Here is a 21,708-nt window from a genome sequence, read left to right as displayed (position 1 = left end):
GATATAACATAGGTTCACTGAGTGAAGCCCCCTTTATCCATTTTCTGGCCCATTTCATGAAGAAATCCGTTTCTCAGAGCATTTTGACTACATATTGCTAGGCTTCATTTCCTATTTGAACTATAATCATTTTTTTGGGATCATTTCAACCTACACCTTCTCGCCTAATTTTGGCATGACCTTCTCTTTTGGTCACCCCATTTTATCTTGAAATTTCTTAAAACCTCCTTCAGGACAAGAAAAGATTTTAGCAAAGCCTAAAAGATTTTGGATGTTTGGGGATGGTCCGAGAAAAATTGTTGTTTCCCCAAAATTGGCAATTGCCTTTCCTTTAGGTGATCCTCCCAAGAATGCTCATAACGCCATTGAATAGGATTTTGAAAGATTTGGTTCAAATATCTATCATGAAACTATGCAAAACAACCATGTCTAAAGCCATGAAACTCTAACCTCCTCCCTCACATCGCCATCCATGATGCTTTCCTACTATTTAACAAAATAAACAATCATGGAAGTTCTCTTATGATAAGTAAAATTAATCCCTCAACCTAACCCTAACTTAAAGCTATTTAATTTAACCCTAATTTAAATATAATCATAACTCTAATTAAACCCTATCTTAGCCATAACTACAATTATATCCCTTATTATACTCAAATCTTTAATCAAATTGTAATTGAACCATATCCCTAACCCAAATCAGAACCTAATTATGTACTATAATATCTAATTCAAGTACCATAATTAAAATTTATTATGTTTTTATTATTAATATATTTTCATTGTTTTTATTTTTTTTGGAATATATTTTCATTTTTATTATGTTATGCTATATTATTATTATTTTATTCTATTATATCCTATTATTATTATTATGAGAATGAGAGTTAAAGGTATAGTTGAATTCATAAGGGATTATAATTCTAATAATAATATTATTAAGGATAGTGTTTTTTATGGCAGTTACAATTGTATAAAGTTCATATAAATTTTATATTTATATTTATATTATTTATTTTTATATTATTTGTATTATATTTTATATTTTATATTATATTAATGCTATTAGTACTATATGGTTATCATACTATTAATACTATATTTTTTATTATACTATTATATGTTATTATATCCCTATGTTACATCATTTTTAGTAATATAAATTACTTAATAATAATATCATAAAAACCCACCTCCTTTTTTATAATATAAATAATTATTAAATTACTTTAAACTTATTTAATACTACATTAAACAATAATGAGAGAGACACAAATATAAGAATACTAACATTAAATATAAAACCTATTAACAAAATTTACATCGCCCAAATAAATAATTATTATATTTTTAATCATAATTATTAATATCAATATTTATTTAAAATTAATAATATCTCTATATTTAAAAATATAAATAACATTTTAGAAATAATATAGCTTTTCTCACTAATATAAATAGAATTTTAGATATTACAAACCATAAATCATTCATTAAATTTTATATTTTAAATTGCTTATCCTATTCCTTACATGTCTCAAGCCTATATTCATAATTCATAACTACCTTATTTTTTCTTTCCCAACACTTATGGAAAAGGAAAGGTTGGCATTTGTGGGTCCCGCCACCTTAACAACAAACTTCAATGTGTCTATTAACTTTAACTTCAATGTCTCCTCGGCATAGGAAAACCAAAATTCAAAAAAGGAGCAAATAGAAGAAACAGGAAGTCAAGGTGTAACGTCATAAATTGTACGCACTTGCTAAAGCAGTACAATTTAATACCTAGTTTAGCACCCACCTTGGCGTAGTTGCATTTTGCATTTCATTTCCCCTTTAGCACTTAATTAATCAAATTAATTAGGTCTAAAGGTTCTATTTCATCATTTTCAACATCATAAAGTTGGGCCCTTTCATTAAAGCGTGCCCCTTTCATTTTATTCTTCCAATACACTACTTAATCAAAAACCCTAATTAGGCCCTATTCTGAGCTTGGGGGCTTGATTTCGGGGGTCAAAACATCTCGAAATCACCTGTAACTTCGGTATTCTCTCTAAAATTATCATATCTAACGGCCCTGAAAATTTGGTGAAAAGTTGTTGGGACCGTGGCGCCCGGAGTGCACACGGTCCCGGACATTTTTCCCAGAATTTTAGGAGCGCGATCCAATCATAAAATAAAGCTTAACCCCAAGAAATTGGTGGGATATTCAATCTCTATGTCGGCCAAAAGACGAAATTATGACCTAGGGTTTCATACATAAGAGCTCTCTTTCTTCATTTGAAGGGATCTGAATTTTGTTTTCAGGAACCTCATATGCAGTGAAAGAGCAGATCTTTGAAGACTTCAACAACATTCAACATCCCTCTATCAAGCATTTATCAATTCTATTCATTTATTTAGGGCTTGGAAGACATTGAAGAACAATAGGAGATCACCGACTGAAGATTGGCTTGTACTCCTCCCTTGAGGGTTGGGTATGATTTCATGTTGTTTTCATGTCTTTGCATAAACTTCAATATCTCATTTATTCATGCTTTAGATCACTTTGCATCTTGATTTGGAGCATTTACATTATCATTAACAAGCAATTAGGGTTTACTTTCTAGGTTGCTCTAGTTTGCTTACTTGCATTTTAGATCTTGCACACACACAAGGTCTGCACACACATTACTTTTACAATACAACTTGGCTATTCGTGGAGGTGGAAATCACCGAAGCGGGGGTTTGACTAAGGCAAAACCCTATATAGCTGCCCAAACACCTTTTTCAGATATAAGTGCAGGTTTCGAGACTCCGACGACGCCGCAGGTTGCAGATCCGAAAAAAGCAGGTCGAGACAGCACCCCACATCAAATTGCAGAGCAGAACACCAGGACAGGGGCGTGGGGTGCCCTGGTCCTGCTAGGATAGGGGTGCTAGGCACCCTGGTCCCTGGGACAAATGCACTGGGCGCCCTGGTCCTCCTGACAGACAGCATTTCAGACAGCTTCTAGAGTGCAAAACAGCAGTTTCAGGTGCAGTTTCAGGTGCAGTTTCAGGTGTAGAATCAGGACAGTAGCGCCCGCGCCCCCGTCCCGAACATTTCCACTCAGATTTTGACTCCAGGTATGCATTTGCATTCTTTTCTTATCCTTGTGTTTACAGCTTTCCATTGTTTAAGTTCAATTCTGCAATCTTGTTGTTAGCTCATACTTGCATTTTAGGGTTAAGAATTGAACTTGCATAGTCTTACCTTTCAATTACAACAAAGGAATAGAAATCCTAATAGGTAGCCCGTGGCTCTATCTTTCACAAAAAGAAGTAGCCAATTGTGTGATACCTCTAGGCTCTTTCGTATTCCGTAATGTGTGACAAAAGGTAGGATTAGGGCATGATAACCTAGTCTCGCTTTTTCCCCCACACATTTTGGTGAACCCGATGTGAATCTATCATTGCTTCTTCTTGAATTGCATTTGTTAGATCTAGATCTAGATCTAGTGTGTTTTCATTTCATTTTTATTAAAAAGAAAAAAAAAAGAGTGTGTTTCTTTGCATTGTCTTTTTAAATTTCATGCAATTTTTATTTCAAAATGTCCGACTTTTATTTGCAAAATGTTCATGCTTATGATGATTATTATGAGTATAGCCAAGATGAATTAGATGAAGCTTTAGATGAGTTTTTGAACCCTAAAGATGCCAAACCTTCATTTTACCAAAAACTCATAAACGTTGTTACTATGCCATTTCGTTGTGATGAGAAAGATAAGTTGAATGAGTCCTCTCAAGGGTACATTCCTATCAACTCTTCCACTAAATCTAGTAACATGGTTGTTTTCAACAATCCCCTCTATGAGGAGATGTCTCCTTTTGAATCAAAAGATAAACCTTTTAATAGATATGATCATGCTTTGTTGGATGATGCTCTTGATGACTTTGTGGCTTTATCGAAATCTCTAAACAAAAACAAAACCTCTAAATTGGTTAACATGATAAACTTGAATGAGCATAAAAAGCCTCTCTTTGAAGTCCAAGGTGCTTATCCTTCTCCCACCTTTCAAGGTCCTAAATCACCTCTCCTTACTGTCCAAGGAGGGTATGATCATGATTCCTTTCGTACTCCGAATAAGCCAATCATCACTATGCAAGGAAGAAAACCTATAAGTCCTTATAGTTATGCCAAGAAAATAACTAGAGAGAGTTATCATGCGGTTGCCCATACTTATCATACCAGAAATAATAGGCAGCCTAGTCCTCCTCCTGTTATTCCAGTTTCTCTTCTGAATCCTCAACCAATTCCTCCGCAAGCTCCACGTATTTCACAAGTTCTTGGCAAGGAATATGATCTCATAGAACAACTTAAAGCTACCCCTGCTAAGATATCCCTTTGGGATTTGATTCAAACTTCTTCCGCTCATCATGGAATGTTACAAGATGCCTTGAAAGATTTGAATGTTCCTCCACCGAATACATCTAGTAATATAGCATCTTTGGTTAACTCTGTGATGAATCCTAAAGCTCAAATTGTGTTTACCCAAGACGAGTTGCCTACTAGTGAAATCCAACATCAATATGATCCCTTGATGATTGTGGTTATCATGAAAGACACTGCTATAAGACGAACACTAGTAGATAATGGCTCTGGTCTTAATGTGTGTAGCATTAATCTTTTGCATAAGATGAATGTGGATACATCTCTAATTGAGCTGGACTCTCGTCCTATTCGAGGCTTTGATAATGTGGCTAAAACGTCATTAGGTACTATCACCTTACCCATCACAGTGGGGCCTATTACTTTGCCTACTCCTATCCATGTTATGTCAGGAAATCTAACATATAACTTGCTATTAGGGAGACCATGGATTCACAGTATGCAAGTTGTTCCCTCTACATTGCACAGACAAGTTAAGTTTATCTACAACAATAAGACATATACCTTGATAGGTGATACCAACTTTCAAGCTTGTTTACAAACATCTACTTCCAAAGGGGCTGCCTCTAAGCCGCCCTCGTCTAGTGGTGACTCCTTAAACAAGATACCTATCAGTGAATCCTCACTCTCTGATGATCAAAATTCTTTGGATAAGTCTGGAGCTCCTGAAGAAGACTCTTCTCGACTTGAAACTACACATAAGAAGGATTGTGATCCTGAGAAAGTTCTTGCAGACGACGATTGGGGATCCCTTGATTTTAATCCTACCTTTGTAGGTGAATATAAGGTTCCTTCTAGAGAGCTTAAAGCTGAAAAGGAGGAAGAAGCTAAAAATCAATCAACACTACCTGAACCTATGAGTAATAACTTTGTGGCCGCTTCTCAAACTTCTTCTACCCGCACCTCTAATTCTGAAGAGTTTGAGTCTTTGTCTTATGAAAGACCACCTTCTCTGTCTGAAATGGCTGATCGTTATGGTCATGGTTTTCGCATTTTTGCTAAGCATGGGTATCATGGAAATTGTTGTGGCTCTCACGAACAAGGAATAAAGGTTCCCCTATAGAATAATCTTCACAACCATGCCTTTGGACTTGGCTATAATCCCTGTAAGCGCACTAAAGCTTCTAGAAGACCCTGTATTAGTGTTAATGCTATTTCTACCTCTCTATCAATGCAACACCCCGAGTACATTGATGAGGATCCCTCGTGTGCTTGTTCTTTTGATGTTTTCCCTACCGATGATGCTTTAGCTGAATTTTTAGGAGCATATGATACTCTTCCTCGTTATCATCACAATAGGGGACTCCCTTATTGTTTGAACACTGAAGCCTATTTTGGAAAAGAGACGGATAACGATGAGATTGTGAAAGAATTCCCTCAGCTAAAGGATACTCCTCAACAAAGTAATCTTCTCATAACTAACACCACTAATGTTAAGATGGATCCTTCCAATGAAGAAAAAGTTATTAAAATTGGAAAATGTTTGGATGAAGAGGAACAAAAACAATATGAAGATTTATTGCATGAATTCCCCGAGATCTTTGCTTGGACATACTCTGACATGCCTGGTATAGATCCTAAGATTTTTACTCATAATATTGTCTTAGTCCCTGATGCTAAGCCCGTGAAACAAAAGATTCGAAAAATGAATCCTAAGGTGGCTCTGCTTGTTAAGGCTGAGATTGAAAAGTTATTGGAGGCTGGATTTATCCGCCCTATTGATTATTCCCCATGGATTTCAAATATCATCACTGTGGCTAAACCAGATAATAAAATAAGAATGTGTACCGATTTCCAAGATTTAAATAAGGCTTCTTTAAAAGATGATTTCCCTCTTCCAAACATTGACATGATAGTTGATTCTACGGCAGGACATGCCTTATTATCCTTCATGGATGGTTTTTCAGGATACAATCAAATTTTCATTAACCCTCAAGATCAATTCAAGACTGCTTTCACCACTCCTTGGGGTATGTTTTGTTGGATAATGATGCCTTTCGGACTTAAAAATGCTGGTGCAACTTATCAACGAGCGATGACCCTTATCTTTCATGATTACATGCATAAGACTCTAGAAGACTATGTTGATGATGTTTTAGCCAAATCCATTCTTCACATAGATCATATTAAGATCCTTCGTCAAACCTTTGAAAGGATTCATAAATATCACATGCGCTTGAATCCCCAAAAATGTGTTTTTGGTGTGGATAGTGGAAAACTATTAGGATTCATAGTTTCACATCGTGGGATTGAGGTGGATACTAAGAAAATAGATGCTATTGTCAACATGCCACCTCCTAGAAATGTGTCTCAACTCAAAAGCTTACAAGGAAAAATTCAAGCTATTCGTAGGTTTGTATCTCAACTTGCGGATCGTACTTTTCCTTTCACTCAACTTCTCAAAAAGAATATCACTTTTCAATGGAATGAGGATTGTCAGCAAGCATTTGAAGATTTAAAAATGTATTTGGCTAATCCTCCTATCCTTCGACCAGCCGAACCTTCTAAACCCTTCCTTCTTTATACGGCTGCGTCCTGTCATACTCTTGCAGCATTATTGGCACAACATGATAAAGATGGTAAGGAGTGTCCGGTTTATTATATAAGTCGTACCTTACTCGATTATGAGACCCGATATTCTGCGATAGAAAGACAATGCTTGGCCTTGGTGTTTGCGACTCAGAAATTGAGACATTATCTCTTAAATTCAGAAGTCCACGTCATGGTATAGTTTGATCCGTTGAAGCATCTTTTCTCTAAAACTGATTTATCAGGACGCCTAGCTAAGTGGGTTATGATGTTAACTGAATTTGACCTTAAATTTGTTTCACAAAGGGCAATTAAAGGGCAAGCGTTGACCGATCACTTAGTTGAGGCCCCTTCACCTTTCTTCTTCCCTAACCCTGAGTCTTTTCTCGACGATTTCATCCTTTGTACAGAGAAAGATGAAACTTGGGAGTTATACTTTGATGGCTCTAAGTGTCGTACGGGATCGGGGGTAGGTGTTGTTCTGATTTCTCCTACAAAAAAGTCTATTCCCTCATCTTACCATCTCAATTTCTTATGTACCAATAACATTGCTGAGTATGAGGCTCTTATAGCAGGAATAAAGGCAGCCTTAGCTTTGAATATAAAACACATACATATTTTTGGAGATTCTCAACTGATTATAAGATAGGTAATAGGACTGTATCAAGCAAAACAAGACAAGTTATCACAATATAAAGACCTTGCTATCTCTTTATTACAAAAATTTGATTCATACACCATAGAACCTGTTCCTCAAAAAGATAATCGACATGCGGACGCAATGGCATGTGTGGCTTCTCTTGTATCTTTAGAGGACCCCGTGGTTGATCTTAAATTTGTCATTCACAACCTTACTTCTCCAGCTATTGTAGATGATTCCAGCCTGGTGACATGTTGTGACTTCGTAGACTCAGATGAATGGTACTCGCATATCATAAGATACTTGACTGATGGTACCTTTCCTGATTCCACCAATAGGAACACCAGGGCTAGAGTTCGCAAGATGTTTTCTAGGTATATCATTCTTTCTAATGTTCTTTACCGAAGGGGTTATAACGGTCTTCTCCTTCGCTGTCTTAACAAATCAGAAATCCCTATTGCTCTTGAAGAGGTGCATTTAGGTGCCTGTGGGGGGCATTTTGGAGGTAAATCCTTGGTTCAAAGATTACTTCGAATGGGATATTATTGGCAAACTATGCAGCAGGATTCTTTTTCATTTGTTAAGAAATGTCATCAATGTCAACAACACAATAATTTGATTCATGCTCCTGCCCAAGAACTCCGTTCTCAGGTAGCTTCTTGGCCTTTCTCTGCATGGGGGTTGGATCTCATTGGTAAAATCTCTCCTCCTTCATCTCAAGGACATGTTTTCATTATAACCGCAACAGATTACTTTACAAAGTGGGTAGAAGCTATTCCTCTTCGCTCTACTACTGCTGAAGTGATTTGTCAATTTCTTCTAGAAAACATTATTTCTCGATTCGGGATACCTTCCACTATAATCTCAGATAATGGGACGTCCTTTAAAAACAAAGACGTGAAGCAATTCCTCGAGAAATATCATATCAAACATCGATTTTCTACACCATACTATCCTCAATCAAATGGTCAAGCCGAATCATCCAATAAAATAATCGAACAAATTCTTCGTAAAACCATAAATAAGCATGGTAAGGATTGGAGTACTCAGCTAATCTATGCTCTTTGGGCCTACTGAACAAGTGTATGAATTGCCACGGGAACTACTCCTTATAATCTTGTTTATGGTGCTGATGCTATCATGCCTTTAGAATTAGAGATTCTGTCACTTAGAGTTTCTCTCAAAGGTATAATAGATGATGACTCCTATAGAGAACAAAGACTTCAACAGCTTGAGATGCTTGATGAACAGCGTATAAATGCTCTTGAGCATATTCAAGCATATCAAAAAACTCTACAACGAAACTATAATGATAAGGTTATTCAACGTTCCTTCTCAGTGGGTGACTTAGTGCTCTATGAGAATCAGCGCAATGTGAATGCCTTACCAGAAGAAAAGGGAAAATTCAGTCCTAATTGGCTTGGACCGTATATCGTTATTGAAGATTATGAATTAGGTGCTTACAAAATAGCGGATGTAGATGGTACGCCTCTTAAAGACCCTATAAATGCTATGCACTTGCGTAGATACTATGCTTAATTCCTCATTCCTTATCATTTATCTATTTCCTTTCTCACTTCTTCAAAATTGGATAATATGTTAACATATCTTTGTTAGAGCAAGTAGAATTAAATGATGTTTTGTTTAATCTATATTGCTTCATTCCTGACAAGCATGTGTCTTTACTTTATGGTTTGTCTTGAATTCATTTATGTAAATTACAAAAGATTTACATTTTCATTATGTTGACATATTATACAATGTTTTTATGTGTTAAGTTGAATCATGTCATGTTGTGTTTAAATTCAAATTAAATCACATTGGTTATATGATTTGTAGGCTTAATACATACTTTCTTCCTTATCATCAATGTAGTACTTGATTAAATATTTTAATTAAGTCACACATGTATCAATTTAATCATGGAGCATTGAGAAATCAATCACATGGAAATTAAATTCAGAACATACATGTACATCTACCAAATGTATTAACTTTAATCACAATACACATTGTTTAGGCATTAAAGATAACACATTTGAAACAAAGAAGCATGTATATATATATGTGGATCAATATACAAAGGTAGGTCACTACACATCCAAAATGTGACCTACCCTACATCATAAAATCATCTCCTATCCCTAGGGATGGTGGCTGGAGAGTGACGACTAGATGCTCCCTCCTGATCCGGCCGTGCAGGTGGACCCATGGGGGTATACCATGATATAGATCGTGAATGGCTCCGAGAGGAACTCCTACGATCCCTATCCATAAGGATAGCGCGATACGAGGTAGCCTCGGCCTGAGCTGTTGCTAGATCACGCTGTGCTCACTGAAGGTCCTCTGATAGAGCCCGCTCTCTCTCCCTCCATATCTCTACCTGTACTCAAAATGGGGAAAACAAATCATCATGCCGACCCGCGTTCCCTTGAGGTCTATAAGCAACCTGTGAGGAACTAGGGATCTGTGCTGTCGTGGAGATATCTGTCACTGCTTGCTGGATCAAGGAGCACCACTCTTGTACATTAGCTATAGCAGTAGAGTAGATTTTGTGTCAATACCATTTTATATCATCAAAACATCAATCAATCAATTTAAACCTATTATACCTAGATCTCCCTCACGCCAGTAAGGATCGTGATATGGTAGCATCTGTGACTGGGAACTACTAGGCTCCCCACGCTCGAACGATCTGTGTGCGATAGGTGCAGGTCTTCGTAGCACCTTGTGTTCCCCCTTTTGGGGAATAACGGGAGGGTCTAAGGCTACGATATCATCCCCTGAATGGTGAGGAGCTACATCTGACTCCTCCTCATCATCTCTATCCTCCTCCTCCTCTCTATCCTCATCCTCCTCGTCATCCTCATCCTCATCTGCATCCTCGTTCTCCTCATCATCATCTCTCTCCTCCTCATTGTCATCCTCGTCCTCCTCCTCCTCGGCACTAGGTTGATCTCCTATAGGCGGATCAGGACCTCTGCCTCCTCATGACCCTCTCCCTCCTCTGGCTCCTCTGACCTGGATCCCTGATCCTCATCTCGATCTCCATGCCTCCATGGACCTGGATGGCCTATCGGGTGATCTGGTGGAAAGATAGGCCCTAGGTATGATCTCACAAACCAGGAATGATACCTGCGCTGTGCCCCAGGGTCTGCAGCATAATCAGTGACCACATCCTGATCAGACCCCTCTATATCTGTGATCTCGATATCATCTATAGTCGGTCTCGCTACTGCTCTGGGTCTCGGAAGGACTCGCGAGTGTCGAGTGTAGATGGGCACATCGGCTGGGACACACTGCTCTAGCCCGAACTGCCTCCGTACTTGGTCAAAGTAGAATGGGACTATGATGTGTGGATATCATCCTCTCAGTAGGTGGTTCCTCTGTAGGCATGCTAACTGTCTCTCCATCCCATCCCATCTGTGCATCCACAGATATGGTCTCCACACGGTCACCTCAGCTGTCAATCTGTCAACTATCACTCTCCAATACAATAGATCTCCAAATCTCCACTCGCTGGTAAGTGGATAAGCAAATACCCTAGGTCGCTTGCTAGCCGTACTCATCGAATAACCGACAAGCCTAGTGCATGTAAAGTGCTCAAATATCCACACCTGTAGAAGTGTGCATGTCATCAAGCTGCAACCCTGTTCGAAAACATATTCCTCGAGGTCGTGATAGAGATGTGCAAGCATACTCCAACCCAAGGCATATACTCTCCTATGTCTCTCCATAGCCCTGATACACCACGTGAGACCCCCATGCATGTGTGTACCTTGCCCATTAGGGCAGACAACTAGTGCAATGATGGCTATCATAAGACGTCTCATGAGGGGCACCTCTCCTGTAGGATGTAAGAGCCAGCTGACCATGATACGACCTCTTGTCTCGCTCGGCATGACTCTTCCTATGCAATATACCTGCTCCCTCTGATGATCCTCTACTGACCAATCGGTCGCATATGTCACAGTAGCTCCTCTGATCGGTAGGCGAAGAATGTGGTACACATCCTCAAGTGTCACCGTCATCTCCCCTACTGGAAGCTGGAACGTGCATGTGTCAGGATCCCACCGTTCCATGAATGCCATCAGCATCGCGGGATGAAATCGGATGGCCGGCATAAGAATCATAGACCACAAACCTACTATCGACAATGTGTCTCTCTCTACCTGAGTGAGTCGGGGAATCTGATCTCGCAAACTGCGAAGAATCTGTCTCGCCGTGTGCTCTCTCATAGACGGGAGACCCTACATCACAAAATCATAACTATAATCAGTACTCAATCATCAAAAATCATTCATGCAAAACTATCGAACATCGTATGCTAACCCTGGCATCTCTCGCCAAGTCCTGATTGGGGCCATGGTGTCTTGTCAGGGACCATGGCGCCCTGTCAGGGACCATGGCGCCCTGAAGGGACCATGGCGCCCTGTCAGGGACCATGGTGCCCTCAAGGGACCATGGCACCCTGAAGGGACCATGGCACCCTACAGGGACCATGGCGCCCTGTGTGGGACCCACGATCGGGTTCCAGGGCCCGCAAATGATCATAGAAAGTCAAATGCAGAAAATCAAAAGTCAACGTTCAGTCAACTCACCTCGTCCAGTGGCTCGTCGTCGATCACGGCCTGTCGCATGATCTCAATCCTCGTGGGATGCTCCGGTCATCATGAAGGCATGATGATGGCTATGTGGGCTCTGCTGCAATGAACAATACTCAGAATCAACAAAGTGACAAATGCAAATGTCTCTTTCAAGGTATATACGTTCATTCCTTTACATTTACTTTCAAAACCCTAATTTTCCTCTTTCACTCATTTCATCATAACTTCAGTTTGGGAGATGCGATTTTCGAACCGTTTGTTGCGTAGGAATCATATTTTCGTTCCCCTACTCTCGGGATGTTCCAAAAAGTGCTCTGATGAAGCCTTTTCAGTGAACATCCCTCATCAATACTCTCTTACACAATTTGTCGTAAGTAAACATGCTACCCTGTTTCACCTCCCTAATAAGCAAGTCGAAACAAGGGGGGGCATATAGCTACTTGCAAATTTCATCACCTTCCTTAGTAAGCATTAGGTGATTTTGTCATCTAATGTGTGTTTTGTAGGGTGCGGTTCCTAACTATGTACTACAGATACCACTGGGGGCTTCGTCCGACAACTTATGGATATATCCTTTTTCAAATGATGTTTACTTTCTGTACTTTAGCTTGCATATGCACGTAGTACTCATATGACCGCTAAAGTGGGGGCTAAATGTAATGTCATAAATTGTATGCACTTGCTAAAGCAGTACAATTTAATACCTAGTTTAGCACCCGCCTTGGCGCAGTTGCATTTTGCATTTCATTTCCCCTTTAGCACTTAATTAATCAAATTAATTAGGTCTAAAGGTTCTATTTCATCATTTTCCACATCATAAAGTCGGGCCCTTTCATTAAAGTGTGCCCCTTTCATTTTATTCTTCCAATACACTACTTAATCAAAAACCCTAATTAGGCCCTATTCTGAGCTTGGGGGCTTGATTTCGGGGGTCAAGACATCTCAAAATCACCTGTAACTTCGGGATTCTCTCTAAAATCATCATATCTGATGGCCCTGAAAATTTGGTGAAAAGTTGTCAAGACCGTGGCGCCCGGAGTGGACACGGTCCCGGACATTTTTCCTGAAATTTTAGGAGCGTGATCCAATCATAAAATAAAGCTTAACCCCAAGAAATTGGCAGGATATTCAATCTCTAGGTCGGCCAAAAGATGAAATTACGACCTAGGGTTTCATACATAAGAGCTCTCTTTCTTCATTTGAAGGGATCCGAATTTTGTTTTCACGAACCTCATATGCAGCGAAAGAGCAAATCTTTGAAGACTTCAACAACATTCAACATCCCTCTATCAAGCATTTATCAATTCTATTCATTCATTTAGGGTTTGGAAGACATTGAAGAACAATAGGAGATCACCAACTAAAGATTGGCTTGTACTCCTCCCTTGAGGGTTGGGTATGATTTCATGTTGTTTTCATGTCTTTGCATAAGCTTCAATATCTCATTTATTCATGCTTTAGATCACTTTGCATCTTGATTTGGAGCATTTACATTATCATTAACAAGCAATTAGGGTTTACTTTCTAGGTTGCTCTAGTTTGCTTACTTGCATTTTAGATCTTGCACACACACAAGGTTTGCACACACATTACTTTTACAATACAACTTGGCTATTTGTGGAGGTGGAAATCACCGAAGCGGGGTTTGACTAAGGTAAAACCCTATATAGCCGCCCAAACACCTTTTTCAGATATAAGTGCAGGTTTCAAGACTCGGACGACGCCGCAGGTTGCAGATCCGGAAAAAGCAGGTCGAGACAGCACCCCACATCAAATTGCAGAGCAGAACACCAGGACAGGGGCGTGGGGCGCCCTGGTCCTGCCAGGACAGGGGCATTGGGCGCCCTGGTCCCTGCGATAGAGGTGCTGGGCGCCCTGGTCCTCCTGACAGAAAGCATTTTAGACAGTTTCCAGAGTGCAAAACAACAGTTTTAGGTGCAGTTTCAGGTGCAGAATCAAGACAGTGGTGCCCGCGCCCCCGTCCCGAACATTTTCACTCAGATTTTGACTCCGGGTATGCATTTGCATTCTTGTCTTATCCTTGTGTTTATAGCTTTCCATTGTTTAAGTTCAATTCTGCAATCTTGTTGTTAGCTCATACTTGCATTTTAGGGTTAGGAATTGAACTTGCATAGTCTTACCTTTCAATTACAACAAAGGAATAAAAATCCTAATAGGTAGCCCATGGCTCTATCTTTCACAAAAAGAAGTAGCCAATTGTGTGATACCTCTAGGCTCTTTCGTATTCCGTAATGTGTGACAAAAGGTAGGATTAGGGCATGATAACCTAGTCTCACTTTTTCCCCCACACACAAGGTTATGGAGCTAGAGGAACAAGTGCAGAGAAAGAATCCAGAAGTCGACCAAAATTTGGAGGAGACCACTAGGGAAGGTTTTGAATAGAGGATCGATGGAAAAGTTGATAAAATCACTGTTGGTGACATCTCCAATAAGGATCAGGATAATTCTAGTGAGAAATCACCCTCCTCAAATCCTCCTCCTAAGGGTTTGAAAGGTTTTGTGGACACCATTGATTGGCTAATTACCAGTTACAAGAAAATTGTGGAGGATAATAAGAAGCTTAACCACAGAGTCCAAATCCTGGAAACTATCAATATTGGCGGAGGCAAATCTATGGTAGAATATGTTGAGGATTTGACTAAAACTACTTCCAGAGCCAAAGAGATCAGAGATTCCTTCAACCCCAGGTTCGAGTAAATGGAGAAAGACCTGACTGAGAGAAAAACTAATGATAATGGTATGGATCAAAGAATGGCAGAAACTGATAAAAAAGTCAACAAAATTGAAGAATGCCTTAAAATCATTATAGAACAAAGCTTAAACATACTGGAGGCCTTAGCTGGTAATACAAAAATCCTCATCAGCAAACTAGAGAAAGAGAAGGACTCCCTGGAGATTGAAACTAACATTGAAGGCACGGGAGAAGTGCAAGGACCTAGAACAAGCACCAGAGGTAAAAAGAAGGAGAAGAAGCCAAACAAGAACATGGAAGAACTCAAAGCTACTATGGCAAACTATGACCAACTAGTGAATAAGGTGACGGATCTCCTTAAGTCTTTTTAGTTGTGTTGTGCTTTCTTTGGTTTTTCTGCTTTGTCGTTCCTTTCTTTTGTTGTCCTTTCGGTTGACTGGCCTTTTTGCCAGTCATTTTGTAAGTTGTTCCTAGTAGGACTGGATGCTTATCGATGAACTTTTATATGCTCCTTTGTTAAAGGTTTCGGGTCCTTAAAACCTATTCTTCTTATTAATCAGAACTTTAACTTCAATGAAATTCATTATGTCTATTAAAAATTGAGAATACATATACGGATTTTAAAATATTCAGATAAACATATTCTAACAATGCTCTAATGATATTATCTACCTTTATCTTTTAAATATTTATTTATAACTCTTTAGCTCATATCATGTAAATATATAGAATGTCATTTGTAACTAATAAATATATTTTAAATGATTTTATAACTAATAATACTCACAGACAAATTCTTTTTTTATCCCTCCCTATCCCTATCTCTCTATGTCTATCTTTATTTCTAACTACTCCCCCTCTATCTTTTTCTTCAAATATCTCCTCTCCCTCTCTATCTATGTCTCATTATCTAGATATCTCTCTCTTATTTGCTCCATTCATTCCATCTCTCTCTCTCTCTCTCTCTCTCTCTCTCTCTCTCTCTCTCTCTCTCTCTCTCTCTCTCTCTCTCTCTCTCTCTCTCTCTCTCTCTCTCTCTTCACATCCTTTGACTACCCCACCCCCCTCTCTCTCAACACTATTGATAGGAACTTGATGCATTGTGTCCCTTGTTTCATAAATAAAACATAAATAAAATAATTTACATTTTCATAAAGAAAATAATTTCCAACTTTACATAAATAAAAAAAATTGAATTTTTTCTAACTATTTTAATTCAAGAGATGAAATGTATGAAGCATCATATAAATGACATTACAGAAACAAGGGACTCAATGCGTCAAGTTCCTACCAATAGTGTTAGAATATACATTTAGAGTTAGGATTAGGTAGAATTAGTAGTGTGTTGTTGTATTCACTCATAATTTCAAACCATTGATTTTATTGTGCTTTATTTTATAGCCTATGTTTAAATTAACACAATCCATCATCATTCTCTTGCAAAGCATGGTCCACCTTAGCTTCAATGTCTTCCTTGCAACCTGAAAAATCAATGGATTCATATGAACATATGTTTGTTTCAATATGGGAGATTGAATCTCCAACAACCTTCTTAAAATCACAGTCACTCTCTAGAAGAAAAAAAATTGACCCCCAAGATGGTCATATTTATCTATATTTTGGCTATCGTGACATTCCATTTCAGGTGTGCATTCCTCATCTATCTGTTATTCACAAATAATATTTATCTCTAGTTAACAATGTGTTTCTTCTTTAACTATGAATAGGGCATCACTACCAATCTGCATATTCTCATCACTTTCTTGTTCCATCTTTTCATTGTCAGCAAATTGATGTTCATTATTAAGTGCAATCTTAGACTTGAAACCTTCAATCATGTCAATCCATCCAATAATATGATCTAGACCAACTAGTTTCAACTCCTTTGGCCAATGAATAGCATTAGGTTCATAAATTTGCAAGAATAAATCATTCCATGTTGAATCTTCAAGTGTGAAGCTTACGAGAATGTTTTGCAATTCCTTCCAAAACCTTGACAATAGTGCATGTGCTAATTTACCTCTAACCTTTTGATATTCATCTACACACTAACATATGCCACTGGATTCATAAGACTTGGACTACATTCATATGTGACTCAAGGTTGACAAAAATTCTCATAATATTGAGGAATATACATAGGCATAGCAGGGACATTCACATATTGAAAAGCATTATCAACACTTGACACATGTTGCTGTTGTGCATACACTACATTCTCATATGTTGGTACATTTTGAGACTCAAAGGGTTATCCATAGAATTCATCGTCATCATCGAACCAACTCAAGAATAGCCTTTGAAATCATGCCATGAAGATATACTTTGCGAGGGTAGACTTTCATACCAATCCTTCACACTATCTCTCAAAGAGCTCACAAAAAACTTCATGACAACATCTTCAGCATGAATCTAAAAATATTCAACAAACTCATTGAATGAATGTATGTGCTTGGTTGTTCACTCAGAATCACTTGCATGAAACAAGGGTACTTGATCTTTGAGCTCCATGGGAAAGGGATTTGGGTATCCTTGAATGTGTGAAATTTAAAGGTCTATATCTCTAAGGGATGAACATTGTTCTAGATGGACCTTTCTCAAGTTGTTGATTATTCATTATGCCTAGATCAAAACTAGGACAATACATATTTCTTGACTTTACAACTCTTCATAAAAACAATTTGCAGTTGCAGTTTTACCATGACTCTTTCCTTTCAAACAAAGTCTTAAGCAAAGATGATACAATAATCACTGAAAATAGGACTTAAGGACTCTCTAAATGAACCTATGACAACATAACACACATCTTTCAACATAAAACATTGACTAAAACTTAGCACAAAGAAGCATGAAAGTTGGAAACTAACTATTTTTCCCTTCTTACCAGTGTTGTAACACCAAATAACAGTTCATTTTAGAACTTTATACATTATGGTTTTCACAAAAACTTCAAAAGAAAATACTTGGAAAAGTAGCAGCAGTTGATGGCTTATTTCTTTGGCTGAAAAGATCTTCAAATCTAAGCTCTTCGATTTGTTCTTGAGGTTCTTTAATGTGAGAGTCACCACCTATTTGTCAAGGAATGTTCTTTTGAACAACTGAAAGTTATTCAAGGTCTTCTTTCATTCTGTGTCTTCTTTTCTTTAGCAAAGCAACCTGAAACTTCTTCAAACATGCTTCTATAAGAGACCATCTAGGCTGAAAGCCACTCAACATCTAAAACAAAAGTTTAGATTCTTCACTTTGCTGACTCTTCCCATATGGATTTATGACTTTGATCCCCAGTAGAGTTGCCAATTTGTTGGTTGCATCTCAGATGGGGAGGCCACTAGAATCTTTAGAATGATAAATTAATAATATTATACTGGAGACTTAAGACATTTCATTATCTTATCCCCAACAGAGTCGCCAGTTTTTTGGTTCCCAAATCAACAGATACCCAAACCCTAGAGATTTATCCACTTTCCCATCCATAGGTTTATGGATGGATTTGGCCAATGAATGAGATTCAGTCAAAAAATTGAAATCTCCAACACTTTTGGATCTGCAAGACCAAGGAAGGTAGACCTAAGCAATGCCAAAATAACTTATAGCTGCCAACACTCAAGGCATCACTAATTTCAGTAGATATCCCAATGTGTATATGCCAAGGAAAGTGCATGAAACTGAGATTTGGCTACAATCCTGGCTTGTCAACTACCACTCAACATTTGGGATAAGTTTTCTACTCTACACCTACTCCTATGATCTGAAAATAAAAGAGACTTGGAGATAAAATGATTATGAAAATCTAAAAATAAACACATAACAAGTGCCTTCATCTAGTGGGAAGCAGAGTCTACTCTCAATATGCAACCTTACACCCAAATTATTTGAATTGTAATTAGTAAAATCTAAGTATTAATGCCTTACATCAACACCCATTAGCTTAGTTTTTCTTGCAATAGTACTTAATGATCCTGCATGTAAAAGACATTACGCAACATCCTACTCAAGCATTTTAATCTCTTCCTTAAAGAGAAGCAAAAATAGAATGAACACCAGACTTGCTGGGACAAACCAAATAATCCTTGATTATCTATTTCATAAATAAATCCAATACATGTTGGAGACAATAGTAAAGAAACCAATATTCATTAATTGCATCTTTGATTATGACTATTAATGACATAAAGCATATAAAAACTAAAAACAAAACTCTAACTGTCATTTAGCCCTACACAATGCATTACATTGCTCACTTCTGAGCACAAATTCTAGAGCCTCTAACTCCTAAACTTGTTACTAGCTAAAACTACTCTAAAAACCGAGCATGAGAAAAGAAAGAGAAATGAGACGCACAATAAAACCCTATAGAAACCCTAGGATGCATCCTCTTAGCTCATACATTTTCAAGAATTTAAAATTCCTGCTTGAAAATCTACACTTCTTCCTATTGAATTTTGCAAATTCAAAATTCTGCACTTTTCCCGTTGGTTGTCCTGCACCTTCTCCTTGAGATTGCTATAGATTTCCTTGAAAATTTAAAAAATATATCACTTAGGTAGCTTGTTTAATTTCAAAATCTACACTTTGTCCTAAACCTTCCATTAATAGCATGTTATCCTCTTTGTCTCAGTTCACTTTCCCTTTGGATTGGAAATGGCAAAAGTCCATCTTTGGCTAAAGATGCTCAGTAATTTCTCACATGTGATCCCTTTTGGAAATAAAATCGCAGTTTAATAAAAATACCCCAATCTGCAATGATTTAAAACCTAAGTGAAAAATAACCATTTCACACAAAATGAATTGGCCCCCTTGGTAGAACAAACTTATTCACTATGAATCATAGTTCTTCAAAATAATCCCTCATGCACCCGGTCATAGCCAATTACCCTTTATATCTCAAATATATGCTTCTATATACTTTCTATGCTTTATAAATAATAATAAAACTTTCCCTCAAAATACACAACACACTTTCACTTACAATTGCACCATTAAGTAGAAAGTCATTTCTCCCTTGGTGAAAGCATTTTACCCTTAAGTAAACCTTTGAAGACATTTCACCTGTGATGAAAAGCATTTACTATCATGCTCATTTCCTCTTTCAGTGGAGCACTTCCCATAATTACCACATGGTAATTGAATACTTCTCCCTGTGAAACAAATCTCACCACCATTGAAATATTATTCTCATACACAAACAACGAAAGATACAAAGATAGTATTTCACCTCCATTGGTGAAAATGCTTTCCTCTGCCTGTTCATAACACCCAAGACATTCAACAATTGCCATCTATGTAATACTCTGCCCTATTGTAACACATTTTGTCAATTTGTCATCTCATATAGTTCCACTTGTTGTGCATTTAGGGTAAAACAATATTTATTTTTTATGGAAAACTAAGGTAGTCTCACCTTCTCAAAATAATCATCCACATATGACATAATATCCCCAAAATATAATTTTGTACTTCTCCACAATGTTAGCAATGACCTTGTTCTGCATACATAATCTACACTGGAGCATCATGTGCCATTACTATTTCCATATTTCTCATCTGTAGGCTATTTATTGTACATTATAACTGAGCCTAATTTTTTTGAAAAAGAATTCAAATTGTTGCATATAGTGGAAATATAAAAGAGCACTTTTACTATTCCTGCCAATGTACCCCTTGCAACATGTCAAAAAATTCAAATTGTTGCATATAGTGGAAATATAAAAGAGCACTTTTACTATTCCTGCCAATGTCACCCCTTGCAACATGTGTCTTATTTGATGATGACAACATCCACATGAGTGCCCCTTTGCCAAAATTCGATGCTTGGAAGCATTCTACATGAAACAATAAGCCCCCAAATTTTTTGTGTTTCCCCTTCTTCAAGGTGAATGCCAATTGAGACAATGAGACCGACTGCTGAAGGGCCTACGTTTTCCGTCTCATGCTCATAGATGCATTTTCTATATATACACATTATTGATTCTAATTCTATTTCTATATGAAATTCACCCGTTATTTGCCATTGACTCCTATATACGACATCCTCCCTTGAAATTTTCTCATGCCCTTTCATGTTAGCCTTCATTTGTTTTATATCGGGCACTTTCCCATCTTTTGGAAATATCATGGGGCACAATGTTTGAAAACCTTAGGTATAATGATCAGACACCTTTCAAAGCTAGGCAGGAGCTCACGACTTCACCTTAACAAACCTTTGTGGTCAATTTTTCCTTTGCAAATTGTCCAAAAAAGCATTTGGACAGCTTCTCACAGCAAGAACAAGTCCTACTATGATAATAACCTGCAAACAATAAAAGGTATTCACAACAGCAATGCGCTCATCTGCATATGTGAATAATTCATATTTGATTTGGAGACTACTGGGAATGTGTAATATCACGTTGCCCATCTTTCTAAAATGCCTCTCTCTTACCTTCGAACCTCTTCGCGCTTACATCAAACAATGATCATGCAAATATTAACCATACCCAAACGACATGATCGCCTCCCATATTTCATTATTGGTAAATTCATAACCTGTGAACCAATCTCAAGTAGCCATGTGCTCATTTAGACTGGGGATCCCAATTATCTCCCATATTTTCAACATAGCCGAGCCACTAGGTGTCTGGGACCGGGGAAATAAAACAAATAAGAGCATGCAAAATGCAAAGATTTCTCATGGATCCAAACCCTGGCAACATGCTTCATTAATAAGAGGCAAAATCTTTAGCTATTTACCATCTATGAATTCTCAACACATATGAGTTGCTTTCTTATTTGCTCTGAGTACAATCTTGAGTGTTGCCCATATCTCCAT

General features: G+C 37.8%; 1 pseudogene; it reads right to left on the bottom strand.

Moving 5' to 3' along the window:
• Positions 1-21,458, bottom strand: part of LOC131058820 (ATPase family AAA domain-containing protein At1g05910-like) — a 152,371-nt pseudogene extending 130,913 nt beyond the window's left edge.
• Positions 21,459-21,708: the final 250 nt, after the last annotated feature.

Source organism: Cryptomeria japonica, chromosome 2 (assembly GCF_030272615.1).
Source record: "Cryptomeria japonica chromosome 2, Sugi_1.0, whole genome shotgun sequence".
Classification (NCBI taxonomy): Eukaryota; Viridiplantae; Streptophyta; class Pinopsida; order Cupressales; family Cupressaceae; genus Cryptomeria; species Cryptomeria japonica.
The sequence above is the reverse complement of the archived record's forward strand: the minus strand, read 5'-3'. Positions and strand labels throughout refer to the sequence as shown.